Genomic DNA, 15,432 nt, shown 5'->3' with positions numbered 1-15,432 from the left:
ATTAACATCTGCTAACCATGTGACCATTAACATCTGATAACCATGTGACCATTAACATCTGATAACCATGTGACCATTAACATCTGCTAACCATGTGACCATTAACATCTGCTAACCATGTGACCAATAACATCTGCTAACCATGTGACCATTAACATCTGATAACCATGTGACCATTAACATCTGATAACCATGTGACCATTAACATCTGATAACCATGTGACCAATAACATCTGCTAACCATGTGACCATTAACATCTGATAACCATGTGACCATTAACATCTGATAACCATGTGACCAATAACATCTGCTAACCATGTGACCATTAACATCTGATAACCATGTGACCATTAACATCTGCTAACCATGTGACCATTAACATCTGCTAACCATGTGACCATTAACATCTGTTAACCATGTGACCATATGTGACCATTAATATCTGCTAACCATGTGACCATTAACATCTGATAACCATGTGACCATTAACATCTGCTAACCATGTGACCATTAACATCTGCTAACCATGTGACCATTAACATCTGCTAACCATGTGACCATTAACATCTGCTAACCATGTGACCAATAACATCTGCTAACCATGTGACCATTAACATCTGATAACCATGTGACCATTAACATCTGATAACCATGTGACCATTAACATCTGCTAACCATGTGACCATTAACATCTGCTAACCATGTGACCATTAACATCTGCTAACCATGTGACCATTAACATCTGCTAACCATGTGACCATTAACATCTGCTAACCATGTGACCATTAACATCTGCTAACCATGTGACCATTAACATCTGATAACCATGTAACCATTAACATCTGATAACCATGTGACCAATAACATCTGATAACCATGTGTATGTGACCATTAACATCTGATAACCATGTGACCATTAACATCTGATAACCATGTGTATGTGACCATTAACATCTGATAACCATGTGACCATTAACATCTGATAACCATGTAACCATTAACATCTGATAACCATGTGACCATTAACATCTGATAACCATGTGACCATTAACATCTGATAACCATGTGACCATTAACATCTGATAACCATGTGACCATTAACATCTGATAACCATGTGACCATTAACATCTGATAACCATGTAACCATTAACATCTGATAACCATGTAACCATTAACATCTGATAACCATGTGACCATTAACATCTGATAACCATGTGACCATTAACATCTGATAACCATGTGACCATTAACATCTGCTAACCATGTGACCATTAACATCTGATAACCATGTGACCATTAACATCTGCTAACCATGTGACCATTAACATCTGCTAACCATGTGACCATTAACATCTGCTAACCATGTGACCATTAACATCTGCTAACCATGTGACCATTAACATCTGCTAACCATGTGACCATTAACATCTGCTAACCATGTGACCATTAACATCTGCTAACCATGTGACCATTAACATCTGATAACCATGTGACCATTAACATCTGCTAACCATGTGACCATTAACATCTGCTAACCATGTGACCATTAACATCTGATAACCATGTGACCATTAACATCTGCTAACCATGTGACCATTAACATCTGCTAACCATGTGACCATTAACATCTGCTAACCATGTGACCATTAACATCTGATAACCATGTGACCATTAACATCTGCTAACCATGTGACCATTAACATCTGATAACCATGTGACCATTAACATCTGCTAACCATGTGACCATTAACATCTGCTAACCATGTGACCATTAACATCTGTTAACCATGTGTATGTGACCATTAACATCTGCTAACCATGTGACCATTAACATCTGCTAACCATGTGACCATTAACATCTGCTAACCATGTGACCATTAACATCTGCTAACCATGTGACCATTAACATCTGCTAACCATGTGACCATTAACATCTGCTAACCATGTGACCATTAACATCTGCTAACCATGTGACCATTAACATCTGATAACCATGTGACCATTAACATCTGATAACCATGTGACCATTAACATCTGCCAACCATGTGACCATTAACATCTGCTAACCATGTGACCATTAACATCTGCTAACCATGTGACCATTAACATCTGCTAACCATGTGACCAATAACATCTGCTAACCATGTGACCATTAACATCTGATAACCATGTAACCATTAACATCTGATAACCATGTGACCAATAACATCTGATAACCATGTGTATGTGACCATTAACATCTGATAACCATGTGACCATTAACATCTGATAACCATGTGTATGTGACCATTAACATCTGATAACCATGTGACCATTAACATCTGATAACCATGTAACCATTAACATCTGATAACCATGTGACCATTAACATCTGATAACCATGTGACCATTAACATCTGATAACCATGTGACCATTAACATCTGATAACCATGTGACCATTAACATCTGATAACCATGTGACCATTAACATCTGATAACCATGTGACCATTAACATCTGATAACCATGTAACCATTAACATCTGATAACCATGTAACCATTAACATCTGATAACCATGTGACCATTAACATCTGATAACCATGTGACCATTAACATCTGATAACCATGTGACCATTAACATCTGCTAACCATGTGACCATTAACATCTGATAACCATGTGACCATTAACATCTGATAACCATGTGACCATTAACATCTGATAACCATGTGACCATTAACATCTGCTAACCATGTGACCATTAACATCTGCTAACCATGTGACCATTAACATCTGCTAACCATGTGACCATTAACATCTGCTAACCATGTGACCATTAACATCTGCTAACCATGTGACCATTAACATCTGATAACCATGTAACCATTAACATCTGATAACCATGTGACCATTAACATCTGATAACCATGTGACCATTAACATCTGCTAACCATGTGTATGTGACCATTAACATCTGCTAACCATGTGACCATTATGTATGTGAATGTAAACGTGAATAATAATACAATTTGATTTGACATGCTGTAATATTCAAACAGCTCTTTATAAACATAATCCTGCGGACAGAGGAATTGTCAAATCGCTTCCCCTTTTCTGATTGAGTGACGGAGAACGAGCATGTAACGGCTTTTCTCTTCCTCTTCTGAGTAGCGGATCGGACCAATACATGGTAAGTGTCCATGATACTTTAATAATCACTGAACAAAATATAAAAATAACAAAGTCTCTTTCTCAAAGTGAATGAAAACAAAAACCCAAACAGTCCTGAATGGTGACACAAACAACAAAACAGGAAACAAGCACCCACACCACACAGATGGAAAAGGCTACCTAAGTATGATTTCTCAATCAGTGACAACTAACGACACTGACCTCTGATTGAGAACCATACCAGGCCCAACACAAAACACAACATAGAAAAACAAACATAGACAACTCACACCAACCTAAAACAAAGACAAAAGAACTAAGGTTAGAATGTGACAGAGGCGTGGGAGAACATGACTCACCAAGGGAGGTGTCTGTTGAATTAGGACACAAGGGGTTTACATCTGAAAACAATATGAGTTCAAATAGGATTTTATTTGTTTTACTAAAGTATAGAGTGCCTTCAGAAAGTATCCCTTCTTTTATTGCACATTTTGTTGATTTCTTTTTCCATCTACAGAAAATACCCCATAATGACTAAGTGAAAATAATGTTTTTAGAATTTTGCAGAATTTTTGCAGGTTTATTGAAAATGAAGTACTGCAGCTAATTTACATAAGTATTCACACCCCTGGGTCAATACAAGTTGGAATCACCTTTGGCAATGATTACAGCTGTGAGTCTGTCTGGGTAAGTCTTTAAGAGTGATTACAGCTGTGAGTCTTTCTGGGTAAGTCTCTAAGAGTGATTACAGCTGTGAGTCTTTCTGGGTAAGTCTTTAAGAGTGATTACAGCTGTGAGTCTTTCTGGGTGAGTCTCTAAGAGTGATTACAGCTGTGAGTCTTTCTGGGTAAGTATCTAAGAGTGATTACAGCTGTGAGTCTTTCTGGGTAAGTCTCTAAGAGTGATTACAGCTGTGAGTCTTTCTGGGTAAGTCTCTAAGAGTGATTACAGCTGTGAGTCTTTCTGGGTAAGTCTCTAAACGCGATTACAGCTGTTAGTCTTTCTGGGTAAGTCTCTAAGAGTGATTACAGCTGTGAGTCTTTCTGGGTAAGTCTCTAAGAGTGATTACAGCTGTGAGTCTTTCTGGGTAAGTCTCTAAGAGTGATTACAGCTGTGAGTCTTTCTGGGTAAGTCTCTAAGAGTGATTACAGCTGTGAGTCTTTCTGGGTAAGTCTCTAAGAGTGATTACAGCTGTCAGTCTTTCTGGGTAAGTCTATAAGAGTGATTACAGCTGTGAGTCTTTATGGGTAAGTCTCTAAGAGTGATTACAGCTGTGAGTCTTTCTGGGTAAGTCTCTAAGAGTGATTACAGCTGTGAGTCTTTCTGGGTAAGTCTCTATATATATGAACATTATTATTTTTAAGTGATTCAAGCTCTGTCAAATTGGTTGTTGATCATCGCTAGACAGGCTGGGTTTCTGTACAGCACTTTGAGATATCAGCTGATGTATGAAGGGCTATATAAATACATTTGATTTGATTTGCTAGACAGCCACTTTCAAGTCTTGCCATAGGTTCTCAAGCCGATTGAAGTCAAAACTGAAACAGCCACTCAGGAACATTCAATGTCGTCTCAGTAAGCAACAGTGTATATTTGGTCTTGTGTTTTAGGTTATTGTCCTGCCGAAAGGTGAAATAGTCTCCCAGTGTCTGGTGGAAAGCAGACTGAACCAGGTTATTGTCCTGCCGAAAGGTGAAATAGTCTCCCAGTGTCTGACGGAAAGCAGACTGAAGCAGGTTATTGTCCTGCCGAAAGGTGAAATAGTCTCCCAGTGTCTGACGGAAAGCAGACTGAAGCAGGTTATTGTCCTGCCGAAAGGTGAAATAGTCTCCCAGTGTCTGACGGAAAGCAGACTGAAGCAGGTTATTGTCCTGCCGAAAGGTGAAATAGTCTCCCAGTGTCTGACGGAAAGCAGACTGAAGCAGGTTATTGTCCTGCCGAAAGGTGAAATAGTCTCCCAGTGTCGGACGGAAAGCAGACTGAAGCAGGTTATTGTCCTGCCGAAAAGGTGAAATAGTCTCCCAGTGTCTGATGGAAAGCAGACTGAAGCAGGAGTTTCCTCTAGGACTTTGCCTGTGCTTAGCCTATTCCATTTCTTTTTATCCTAAAACCTCATTAGTCCTTGCCGATCACAAGCATACTCACAACATGATGCAGCCACCACCATGCGTGAAAAAATGAAGTAGTAATCAGTGTTGTGTTGGATTTGCCCCAACCATGACGCTTTGTATTCAGGACTTAAAGTTAATTTCTCTGGCACATTGTTTGCAGTTTAACATTAGTGCCTTTTGTTCCAAACAGGAGGCATGTTTTGGAATATTTGTTATTCTGTACAGGCTTCCTTCTTTTCACTCTGTCATTTAGGTTGGTATTGTGGAGTAACTACCATCTCAGTTTGATCCATCCTCAGTTTTCTCGCAGCTTTTAAACTTTGTAACTGTTTTGAAGTCACCATTGGTCTCATGGTGAAATCCCTGAGCGGTTTCCTTCCTCTCCTGCAACTGAGTTAGGAAGGACGCCTGTATCTTTGTAGTGACTGGCGGTATTGATTCACCATCCAAAGTGTAATGAATAACTTCACCATGGTCAAGGGATATTCAATGTCTTCTTTTACATGTTTTACCCATCTACCAATAGGGGCCCTTCTTTGTGAGGCCTTGGAAAACCTCCCTGGTCCTTGTGGTTGAATCTTTGTTAGAAATCCACTACACTACAGATCTTACAGATAGTTGTATGTGTGGGGGTCCCAGTGATGAGGTGGTCATTCAAACATCACGTTAACACTATTACTGCACACAGAGTGAGTCCATGCAACTTATTATGTGACTTGTTAAGCAAATGTTTACTCCTGAACTTTACTTATTGAATCAAAAGGGTTCAGGTTTTCATTTTTTTTATTAATTAGTACCATTTCAAAAAAAGATAATTCCACTTAAACATGATGGGGTATTGTGTGTAAGTGGCGGTCGGTGCCGTTTCAGATGAGGGATGACGAAGGTCTTTTAAAGAGCCTGGTCTTATTGCTATTACAGCATATTGGATGCCTTTCATTCCGATTCCATTCAATGTAACAGTGACAGGTTTAGGTTACTGTCATTCATATTCACCCAGTTCAATGTAACAGTGATAGGTTTAGGTTACTGTCATTCATATTCACCCAGCTCAATGTAACAGTGACAGGTTTAGGTTACTGTCATTCACCCAGTTCAATGTAACAGTGACAGGTTTAGGTTACTGTCATTCATATTCACCCAGTTCAATGTAACAGTGACAGGTTTAGGTTACTGTCATTCATATTCACCCAGTTCAATGTAACAGTGACAGGTTTAGGTTACTGTCATTCATATTCACCCAGTTCAATGTAACAGTGACAGGTTTAGGTTACTGTCATTCATATTCACCCAGTTCAATGTAACAGTGATGGGTTTAGGTTACTGTCATTCATATTCACCCAGTTCAATGTAACAGTGATAGGTTTAGGTTACTGTCATTCATATTCACCCAGCTCAATGTAACAGTGACAGGTTTAGGTTACTGTCATTCATATTCACCCAGTTCAATGTAACAGTGACAGGTTTAGGTTACTGTCATTCACCCAGTTCAATGTAACAGTGATAGGTTTAGGTTACTGTCATTCATATTCACCCAGCTCAATGTAACAGTGATGGGTTTAGGTTACTGTCATTCATATTCACCCAGCTCAATGTAACAGTGACAGGTTTAGGTTACTGCCATTCACCCAGTTCAATGTAACAGTGACAGGTTTAGGTTACTGCCATTCACCCAGTTCAATGTAACAGTGACAGGTTTAGGTTACTGCCATTCACCCAGTTCAATGTAACAGTGACAGGTTTAGGTTACTGTCATTCATATTCACCCAGTTCAATGTAACAGTTACAGGTTTAGGTTACTGTCATTCATATTCACCCAGTTCAATGTAACAGTGATAGGTTTAGGTTACTGTCATTCATATTCACCCAGTTCAATGTAACAGTGATAGGTTTAGGTTACTGTCATTCATATTCACCCAGTTCAATGTAACAGTGATAGGTTTAGGTTACTGTCATTCATATTCACCCAGTTCAATGTAACAGTGACAGGTTTAGGTTACTGTCATTCATATTCACCCAGCTCAATGTAACAGTGATAGGTTTAGGTTACTGTCATTCATATTCACCCAGCTCAATGTAACAGTGATGGGTTTAGGTTACTGTCATTCATATTCACCCAGTTCAATGTAACAGTGACAGGTTTAGGTTACTGTCATTCACCCAGCTCAATGTAACAGTGATAGGTTTAGGTTACTGTCATTCATATTCACCCAGCTCAATGTAACAGTGATAGGTTTAGGTTACTGTCATTCATATTCACCCAGTTCAATGTAACAGTGATGGTTTAGGTTACTGTCATTCATATTCACCCAGTTCAATGTAACAGTGATAGGTTTAGGTTACTGTCATTCATATTCACCCAGTTCAATGTAACAGTGACAGGTTTAGGCTACTGTCATTCATATTCACCCAGTTCAATGTAACAGTGATAGGTTTAGGCTACTGTCATTCATATTCACCCAGTTCAATGTAACAGTGATAGGTTTAGGCTACTGTCATTCATATTCACCCAGTTCAATGTAACAGTGATAGGTTTAGGTTACTGTCATTCATATTCACCCAGTTCAATGTAACAGTGACAGGTTTAGGCTACTGTCATTCATATTCACCCAGTTCAATGTAACAGTGATAGGTTTAGGTTACTGTCATTCATATTCACCCAGTTCAATGTAACAGTGACAGGTTTAGGTTACTGTCATTCATATTCACCCAGTTCAATGTAACAGTGATGGGTTTAGGTTACTGTCATTCATATTCACCCAGTTCAATGTAACAGTGATAGGTTTAGGTTACTGTCATTCACCCAGTTCAATGTAACAGTGACAGGTTTAGGTTACTGTCATTCATATTCACCCAGTTCAATGTAACAGTGATGGGTTTAGGTTACTGTCATTCATATTCACCCAGTTCAATGTAACAGTGACAGGTTTAGGTTACTGTCGTTCATATTCACCCAGGTCAATGTAACAGTGACAGGTTTAGGCTACTGTCATTCATATTCACCCAGTTCAATGTAACAGTGATAGGTTTAGGCTACTGTCATTCATATTCACCCAGTTCAATGTAACAGTGATGGGTTTAGGTTACTGTCATTCATATTCACCCAGTTCAATGTAACAGTGACAGGTTTAGGCTACTGTCATTCATATTCACCCAGTTCAATGTAACAGTGACAGGTTTAGGTTACTGTCATTCATATTCACCCAGTTCAATGTAACAGTGACAGGTTTAGGTTACTGTCATTCATATTCACCCAGTTCAATGTAACAGTGACAGGTTTAGGTTACTGTCATTCATATTCACCCAGTTCAATGTAACAGTGACAGGTTTAGGTTACTGTCATTCATATTCACCCAGTTCAATGTAACAGTGACAGGTTTAGGTTACTGTCATTCATATTCACCCAGTTCAATGTAACAGTGATGGGTTTAGGTTACTGTCATTCATATTCACCCAGTTCAATGTAACAGTGATAGGTTTAGGTTACTGTCATTCATATTCACCCAGTTCAATGTAACAGTGACAGGTTTAGGTTACTGTCATTCATATTCACCCAGTTCAATGTAACAGTGACAGGTTTAGGTTACTGTCATTCACCCAGTTCAATGTAACAGTGATAGGTTTAGGTTACTGTCATTCATATTCACCCAGTTCAATGTAACAGTGACAGGTTTAGGCTACTGTCATTCATATTCACCCAGTTCAATGTAACAGTGACAGGTTTAGGTTACTGTCATTCATATTCACCCAGTTCAATGTAACAGTGACAGGTTTAGGCTACTGTCATTCATATTCACCCAGTTCAATGTAACAGTGACAGGTTTAGGTTACTGTCATTCATATTCACCCAGTTCAATGTAACAGTGACAGGTTTAGGTTACTGTCATTCACCCAGTTCAATGTAACAGTGATGGGTTTAGGTTACTGCCATTCACCCAGTTCAATGTAACAGTGACAGGTTTAGGTTACTGCCATTCACCCAGTTCAATGTAACAGTGACAGGTTTAGGTTACTGCCATTCACCCAGTTCAATGTAACAGTGACAGGTTTAGGTTACTGTCATTCATATTCACCCAGTTCAATGTAACAGTGACAGGTTTAGGTTACTGTCATTCATATTCACCCAGTTCAATGTAACATCAATAGGTTTAGGTTACTGTCATTCATATTCACCCAGTTCAATGTAACAGTGATAGGTTTAGGTTACTGTCATTCATATTCACCCAGTTCAATGTAACAGTGATAGGTTTAGGTTACTGTCATTCATATTCACCCAGTTCAATGTAACAGTGATAGGTTTAGGTTACTGTCATTCATATTCACCCAGTTCAATGTAACAGTGACAGGTTTAGGTTACTGTCATTCATATTCACCCAGTTCAATGTAACAGTGACAGGTTTAGGTTACTGTCATTCATATTCACCCAGTTCAATGTAACAGTGACAGGTTTAGGTTACTGTCATTCATATTCACCCAGTTCAATGTAACAGTGATAGGTTTAGGTTACTGTCATTCATATTCACCCAGCTCAATGTAACAGTGATAGGTTTAGGTTACTGTCATTCATATTCACCCAGTTCAATGTAACAGTGACAGGTTTAGGTTACTGTCATTCATATTCACCCAGCTCAATGTAACAGTGATAGGTTTAGGTTACTGTCATTCATATTCACCCAGCTCAATGTAACAGTGATAGGTTTAGGTTACTGTCATTCATATTCACCCAGTTCAATGTAACAGTGATAGGTTTAGGTTACTGTCATTCACCCAGCTCAATGTAACAGTGACAGGTTTAGGTTACTGTCATTCATATTCACCCAGCTCAATGTAACAGTGATGGGTTTAGGTTACTGTCATTCATATTCACCCAGTTCAATGTAACAGTGATGGGTTTAGGTTACTGTCATTCATATTCACCCAGTTCAATGTAACAGTGATAGGTTTAGGTTACTGTCATTCATATTCACCCAGTTCAATGTAACAGTGACAGGTTTAGGCTACTGTCATTCATATTCACCCAGTTCAATGTAACAGTGATAGGTTTAGGCTACTGTCATTCATATTCACCCAGTTCAATGTAACAGTGATAGGTTTAGGCTACTGTCATTCATATTCACCCAGTTCAATGTAACAGTGATAGGTTTAGGTTACTGTCATTCATATTCACCCAGTTCAATGTAACAGTGACAGGTTTAGGCTACTGTCATTCATATTCACCCAGTTCAATGTAACAGTGATAGGTTTAGGTTACTGTCATTCATATTCACCCAGTTCAATGTAACAGTGACAGGTTTAGGTTACTGTCATTCATATTCACCCAGTTCAATGTAACAGTGATGGGTTTAGGTTACTGTCATTCATATTCACCCAGTTCAATGTAACAGTGATAGGTTTAGGTTACTGTCATTCACCAAGTTCAATGTAACAGTGACAGGTTTAGGTTACTGTCATTCATATTCACCCAGTTCAATGTAACAGTGATGGGTTTAGGTTACTGTCATTCATATTCACCCAGTTCAATGTAACAGTGACAGGTTTAGGTTACTGTCGTTCATATTCACCCAGGTCAATGTAACAGTGACAGGTTTAGGCTACTGTCATTCATATTCACCCAGTTCAATGTAACAGTGATAGGTTTAGGCTACTGTCATTCATATTCACCCAGTTCAATGTAACAGTGATGGGTTTAGGTTACTGTCATTCATATTCACCCAGTTCAATGTAACAGTGACAGGTTTAGGTTACTGTCATTCATATTCACCCAGTTCAATGTAACAGTGACAGGTTTAGGTTACTGTCATTCATATTCACCCAGCTCAATGTAACAGTGATAGGTTTAGGTTACTGTCATTCATATTCACCCAGCTCAATGTAACAGTGATAGGTTTAGGTTACTGTCATTCATATTCACCCAGTTCAATGTAACAGTGACAGGTTTAGGTTACTGTCATTCACCCAGTTCAATGTAACAGTGACAGGTTTAGGTTACTGTCATTCATATTCACCCAGCTCAATGTAACAGTGATGGGTTTAGGTTACTGTCATTCATATTCACCCAGTTCAATGTAACAGTGATGGGTTTAGGTTACTGTCATTCATATTCACCCAGTTCAATGTAACAGTGATAGGTTTAGGTTACTGTCATTCATATTCACCCAGTTCAATGTAACAGTGACAGGTTTAGGCTACTGTCATTCATATTCACCCAGTTCAATGTAACAGTGATAGGTTTAGGCTACTGTCATTCATATTCACCCAGTTCAATGTAACAGTGATAGGTTTAGGCTACTGTCATTCATATTCACCCAGTTCAATGTAACAGTGATAGGTTTAGGTTACTGTCATTCATATTCACCCAGTTCAATGTAACAGTGACAGGTTTAGGCTACTGTCATTCATATTCACCCAGTTCAATGTAACAGTGATAGGTTTAGGTTACTGTCATTCATATTCACCCAGTTCAATGTAACAGTGACAGGTTTAGGTTACTGTCATTCATATTCACCCAGTTCAATGTAACAGTGATGGGTTTAGGTTACTGTCATTCATATTCACCCAGTTCAATGTAACAGTGATAGGTTTAGGTTACTGTCATTCACCCAGTTCAATGTAACAGTGACAGGTTTAGGTTACTGTCATTCATATTCACCCAGTTCAATGTAACAGTGATGGGTTTAGGTTACTGTCATTCATATTCACCCAGTTCAATGTAACAGTGACAGGTTTAGGTTACTGTCGTTCATATTCACCCAGGTCAATGTAACAGTGACAGGTTTAGGCTACTGTCATTCATATTCACCCAGTTCAATGTAACAGTGATAGGTTTAGGCTACTGTCATTCATATTCACCCAGTTCAATGTAACAGTGATGGGTTTAGGTTACTGTCATTCATATTCACCCAGTTCAATGTAACAGTGACAGGTTTAGGCTACTGTCATTCATATTCACCCAGTTCAATGTAACAGTGACAGGTTTAGGTTACTGTCATTCATATTCACCCAGTTCAATGTAACAGTGACAGGTTTAGGTTACTGTCATTCATATTCACCCAGTTCAATGTAACAGTGACAGGTTTAGGTTACTGTCATTCATATTCACCCAGTTCAATGTAACAGTGACAGGTTTAGGTTACTGTCATTCATATTCACCCAGTTCAATGTAACAGTGACAGGTTTAGGTTACTGTCATTCATATTCACCCAGTTCAATGTAACAGTGATGGGTCTTTAGGTTACTGTCATTCATATTCACCCAGTTCAATGTAACAGTGATAGGTTTAGGTTACTGTCATTCATATTCACCCAGTTCAATGTAACAGTGACAGGTTTAGGTTACTGTCATTCATATTCACCCAGTTCAATGTAACAGTGACAGGTTTAGGTTACTGTCATTCACCCAGTTCAATGTAACAGTGATAGGTTTAGGTTACTGTCATTCATATTCACCCAGCTCAATGTAACAGTGATGGGTTTAGGTTACTGTCATTCATATTCACCCAGCTCAATGTAACAGTGACAGGTTTAGGTTACTGTCATTCATATTCACCCAGTTCAATGTAACAGTGACAGGTTTAGGTTACTGTCATTCATATTCACCCAGTTCAATGTAACAGTGACAGGTTTAGGTTACTGTCATTCATATTCACCCAGTTCAATGTAACAGTGACAGGTTTAGGCTACTGTCATTCACCCAGTTCAATGTAACAGTGACAGGTTTAGGTTACTGTCATTCATATTCACCCAGTTCAATGTAACAGTGACAGGTTTAGGTTACTGTCATTCATATTCACCCAGTTCAATGTAACAGTGACAGGTTTAGGTTACTGTCATTCATATTCACCCAGTTCAATGTAACAGTGACAGGTTTAGGCTACTGTCATTCATATTCACCCAGTTCAATGTAACAGTGACAGGTTTAGGTTACTGTCATTCATATTCACCCAGTTCAATGTAACAGTGACAGGTTTAGGCTACTGTCATTCATATTCACCCAGTTCAATGTAACAGTGACAGGTTTAGGCTACTGTCATTCATATTCACCCAGTTCAATGTAACAGTGACAGGTTTAGGTTACTGTCATTCACCCAGTTCAATGTAACAGTGATGGGTTTAGGTTACTGCCATTCACCCAGTTCAATGTAACAGTGACAGGTTTAGTTTACTGCCATTCACCCAGTTCAATGTAACAGTGACAGGTTTAGGTTACTGCCATTCACCCAGTTCAATGTAACAGTGACAGGTTTAGGTTACTGTCATTCATATTCACCCAGTTCAATGTAACAGTGACAGGTTTAGGTTACTGTCATTCATATTCACCCAGTTCAATGTAACATTGATAGGTTTAGGTTACTGTCATTCATATTCACCCAGTTCAATGTAACAGTGATAGGTTTAGGTTACTGTCATTCATATTCACCCAGTTCAATGTAACAGTGATAGGTTTAGGTTACTGTCATTCATATTCACCCAGTTCAATGTAACAGTGATAGGTTTAGGTTACTGTCATTCATATTCACCCAGTTCAATGTAACAGTGACAGGTTTAGGTTACTGTCATTCATATTCACCCAGTTCAATGTAACAGTGACAGGTTTAGGTTACTGTCATTCATATTCACCCAGTTCAATGTAACAGTGACAGGTTTAGGTTACTGTCATTCATATTCACCCAGTTCAATGTAACAGTGATAGGTTTAGGCTACTGTCATTCATATTCACCCAGTTCAATGTAACAGTGACAGGTTTAGGTTACTGTCATTCATATTCACCCAGTTCAATGTAACAGTGACAGGTTTAGGTTACTGTCATTCATATTCACCCAGCTCAATGTAACAGTGATAGGTTTAGGTTACTGGCATTCATATTCACCCAGCTCAATGTAACAGTGATGGGTTTAGGTTACTGTCATTCATATTCACCCAGTTCAATGTAACAGTGACAGGTTTAGGTTACTGTCATTCACACCAGTTCAATGTAACAGTGACAGGTTTAGGTTACTGTCATTCATATTCACCCAGCTCAATGTAACAGTGATGGGTTTAGGTTACTGTCATTCATATTCACCCAGTTCAATGTAACAGTGATGGGTTTAGGTTACTGTCATTCATATTCACCCAGTTCAATGTAACAGTGACAGGTTTAGGTTACTGTCATTCATATTCACCCAGTTCAATGTAACAGTGACAGGTTTAGGCTACTGTCATTCATATTCACCCAGTTCAATGTAACAGTGATAGGTTTAGGATACTGTCATTCATATTCACCCAGTTCAATGTAACAGTGACAGGTTTAGGTTACTGTAATTCATATTCACCCAGTTCAATGTAACAGTGACAGGTTTAGGCTACTGTCATTCATATTCACCCAGTTCAATGTAACAGTGATAGGTTTAGGCTACTGTCATTCATATTCACCCAGTTCAATGTAACAGTGACAGGTTTAGAATACTGTCATTCATATTCACCCAGTTCAATGTAACAGTGACAGGTTTAGGTTACTGTCATTCATATTCACCCAGTTCAATGTAACAGTGACAGGTTTAGGCTACTGTCATTCATATTCACCCAGTTCAATGTAACAGTGATGGGTTTAGGTTACTGTCATTCATATTCACCCAGTTCAATGTTACAGTGACAGGTTTAGGTTACTGTCATTCATATTCACCCAGTTCAATGTAACAGTGACAGGTTTAGGTTACTGTCATTCATATTCACCCAGTTCAATGTAACAGTGATTGGTTTAGGTTACTGTCATTCACCCAGTTCAATGTAACAGTGACAGGTTTAGGTTACTGTCATTCACCCAGTTCAATGTAACAGTGACAGGTTTAGGTTACTGTCATTCATATTCACCCAGTTCAATGTAACAGTGATTGGTTTAGGTTACTGTCATTCATATTCACCCAGTTCGATGTAACAGTGACAGGTTTAGGTTACTGTCATTCATATTCACCCAGTTCAATGTAACAGTGACAGGTTTAGGTTACTGTCATTCATATTCACCCAGTTCAATGTAACAGTGACAGGTTTAGGTTACTGTCATTCATATTATTCACCCAGTTCAATGTAACAGTGACAGGTTTAGGCTACTGTCATTCATATTCACCCAGTTCAATGTAACAGTGATAGGTTTAGGTTACTGTCATTCATATTCACCCAGTTCAATGTAACAGTG

General features: G+C 38.7%; 1 long non-coding RNA gene across 4 annotated transcripts; it reads left to right on the top strand.

Annotated features, from left to right (window-relative positions):
- The first annotated feature begins 7,944 nt into the window (after window positions 1–7,944).
- Window positions 7,945–13,961, top strand: LOC127911281 (uncharacterized). Of its 4 annotated transcripts, none has more exons than XR_008077700.1 (3): window positions 7,945–8,050; window positions 12,091–12,140; window positions 13,907–13,961. It is a non-coding gene; the product is annotated as an uncharacterized LOC127911281 (long non-coding RNA). The 4 variants fall into 4 exon arrangements; XR_008077699.1 differs by lacking the exon at window positions 7,945–8,050 and adding an exon at window positions 8,639–8,744; XR_008077698.1 differs by lacking the exon at window positions 7,945–8,050 and adding an exon at window positions 10,553–10,658.
- The last annotated feature ends 1,471 nt before the right edge of the window (window positions 13,962–15,432 follow it).

The sequence above is a fragment of the Oncorhynchus keta genome, chromosome 24, assembly GCF_023373465.1.
Source record: "Oncorhynchus keta strain PuntledgeMale-10-30-2019 chromosome 24, Oket_V2, whole genome shotgun sequence".
Classification (NCBI taxonomy): domain Eukaryota; kingdom Metazoa; phylum Chordata; class Actinopteri; order Salmoniformes; family Salmonidae; genus Oncorhynchus; species Oncorhynchus keta.
Note: the sequence above shows the minus strand (reverse complement) of the source record. Positions and strands in the feature narration are given on the sequence as shown.